General features: G+C 29.4%; 1 long non-coding RNA gene across 1 annotated transcript; it reads right to left on the bottom strand.

Moving 5' to 3' along the window:
- Nucleotides 1-2,008: 2,008 nt before the first annotated feature.
- Nucleotides 2,009-2,822, bottom strand: LOC143608023 (uncharacterized). The gene is made up of 2 exons (XR_013149122.1): nt 2,662-2,822; nt 2,009-2,235 (listed from the first exon to the last, which is right to left on the bottom strand). It is a non-coding gene; the product is annotated as an uncharacterized LOC143608023 (long non-coding RNA).
- Between the last annotated feature and the right edge of the window lie 318 nt (nt 2,823-3,140).

Genomic DNA, 3,140 nt, shown 5'->3' with positions numbered 1-3,140 from the left:
TTTATGATATAAATAAAATCAATTTATGTACACATTATATAGATACAAGCATAGATGTAATACATTTTTTTTCATATACGCTATGTAATTATTTGTTTTACTTATAACTTTATAATTTGAATTATCCCGTGTGTGACACGGGCTGTAAAACTAGTATATATATATATTTCAGTTTTTATACTTATGCACTTTATGTTAACGTACAAAAGTGGAGTAATACAAAAGAACGATTGTCATCTCAACTCTGGCTGTACGGTAAAGGCTGTCGCTTTTGGGATTAAAGACTAGGATTGAAAACCTGACATGAGATTAGATTTTAGTAGTCTAGAAGTAAGAGTAGAACTTGTAGCTGTTAAAAAAAGATGATAAATTAAAATATATAAAGTTAATCAAGAGGCCTGTAAATAAACTGAACGTTCGGTGAACTTTCATGAACCGTTCGACGGGAAGTTCTCTTATGTTCGTTTATTTAATAAATGAACGAACATGAACACATTTTCTGTCTGTTCATTTATGTTCACGAACGTTCGTTTATATTCGTTTATGTCTGTTTATTTATGTTCGTTTATGTATTAATAGAAAATAATTAAATATCATCTGGATAGGTTATCGGCTTAAAGGTTTTATATTTGTTAATTTGTGTTCATTTAAGTGTTTTCATTTAAGTTCGTTTATATTAGTGTTCATTTACATTTGTTCATACATGTTCGTTTATTCTTGTTCAGTTATGTTCGTTTAGGTTTTAAACAAATGAATACAAGTGTCCATCTTTAAATAAACGAACATGAACATATATATTTGTTCGATTAAGTGTCTGTGTTCTTATAAAGTTAAATGAACGAACTTGTTCGTGTTCATTCGATTTGTTTATAGGCTTTCATTCACATTGATGAATACATTGGTCTCAATCTCTAGGCTCTGCCGATTTTATTTGCGTTCGTTTGTGTTCGTGAACCGTTCGTGAACACATTAATTTCCTTAATGAACGAACACGAACATAAAATCTCGTTCGTTAAGTGTTCATGAACACATTATTTTCTTAACGAACGAACATGAACAAGCCTTGTTCGTGTTCGTTCGGTTCGTTTACAGCCCTATAATCAAAAAATAAATTCAAAACATTAGAGCATTCCCAGCTCGTTCCCTACCCTATATCCATATATATATATATCATATAATTACACTAAAAAATATTGTATTTTCTCTCTTCTGTTTAATTAAATAATATTTTTATACCTTTATCATCATATTTTCTTCTTCTTTCACTCACAACTACTTTATGAAAATATTAAAAAATAATACAGTGTCTACAGTAAAACCTCAAATTTAACTTTCACATATAAATTTTTTCTTTCCTCTACTCACAATCATTTAAACCATATCATATAATTTACAAATTCCTCTCACATAATTTAAGGGAACGGATTGAGAATGCGGACAGCTTTCGGAAAGGATGGTGCCGTATTTTGTAGAACAGTTGTCAATCGAGTGGCTTGATTTTCAACATTTTTGTCCGGCTTGATTAGTATTATAAAAAGAATAAAAAGACAAAAGGAGACGAAATGTTGAAAACTAAAAAAAAAACAATTCATAAATATTGCTTGGGTGTACTGCATTAATGTAGTAGTTAGTTTTACTCGTGTATTACATGAAAAAAAAAAAAGAATATATGCATTTTCTTCTTTCTTAAAAGTTTAGATTTCCTTAAAAGTTTTTTACCCGTATTAATGATACGCGAACGAGGTTCTCGTTTTTTATTCAACAATAAATTATATGCGAGTAAAGGTGTGTATATACTAATAATACACACACGCGATTATAAAACTATGTAGGATATAAAATGCGTAAAATAGTTATAACATAACCATAGACGTACAAATCACTTAAAAAAAGTTGCCTACTTTAACAATTTTCTCTTCATTTTTATTTATGTCCTATATTACTAAAACATGGAAATCGGTCAAAATACAAAAGAATAATTGGTTTCACATAAACCAGATGAAGAAAAAAATAATATTAGTGTTTTTATAAATAATAAAGTTTCACATATTTATTCTTTTCTATTAGCTATAGCGAATTATATAACTTGAGGCAATTAAACATGATGATCCTTCCATGGGAGACATTGTAGCTTAGAGCAAGATCCTTCCCATATGCTTTTGCAAGTTTCTTTACTTGACGCTCCATCGCAACACCTACACTCCACTCCAAGTGTAGCAAACACCTTTGCATACCCTACATATGTTAAATACACACACATATATCATTATTTCTTATCATAAACATGATCATCTTGAAATTTTAGATGACAAAGCCGAACTTCAATTCTAGTATCTGGTTCATAAACTAGTTCATATGTATATGAATGAACACTAAAAAATGTGAAAGGACTGTTTTCTATAATCCTTACTTCTTGTATATGTAACACCGTAATTATCTTTTTAAATGGGAAATATAGCAATAGTCTAATAAGATATACCGACTCATTTCAATTCCAAAATCCTTTTAAAGATTAAATTTATACGTCTTTTTTTGTTCATGTTAGCATTTTTGAGACAGTAGATCGAAATCTTAATTGGAGATTAATTCTATCAATCAAGATTATAAGGGTTAATTTTCTTAATATTGAAAGAACAAAATCATAAAATGAGAATGTCTTACTTTGAGGATAATGTTTTGAAGGGTGAAAACCAAAATCTCTTGTGCATTGGGATGAACCAAAGATCATCAAAAGCAATAGCAAGATCACTAGATTCTTGAACTTATGCATGCCCATGTCTCTAAACATAAAATATTGAAGAATTTCACTTTGATTGGATTCAAATAATATCAAGATTGTCACTATATTAAGTTGGGCTTGTATCATCCTCTATTTAAAGAGCATCGTTGCCTCCAATAGAAACAATTGGTCAATGATGTGCCACGTGTTCACAGCTTTATCTTTGGTTATTATTTTGTGACCTGATCAAAATTTAAAAGTGGGGTCTATGAAAGGGGAATTATTTAGTGAAAGAATTGAACCAATTTAGTCCGACTGCATGTTTTCGCTATAATTTTGGTTAAAATTTTGGTATCTTTTTAATGATGTGGATAATTAGTTAAAACTAAAGATTTTTCTAGTGGGTTGAAACTAAGGCATT

Source organism: Bidens hawaiensis, unplaced genomic scaffold (genome assembly GCF_021521415.1).
Source record: "Bidens hawaiensis isolate Kalapana, Puna unplaced genomic scaffold, B.hawaiensis_p1.1 tig00094461_1, whole genome shotgun sequence".
NCBI classification, from domain to species: Eukaryota; Viridiplantae; Streptophyta; class Magnoliopsida; order Asterales; family Asteraceae; genus Bidens; species Bidens hawaiensis.
The sequence above is the reverse complement of the archived record's forward strand: the minus strand, read 5'-3'. Positions and strand labels throughout refer to the sequence as shown.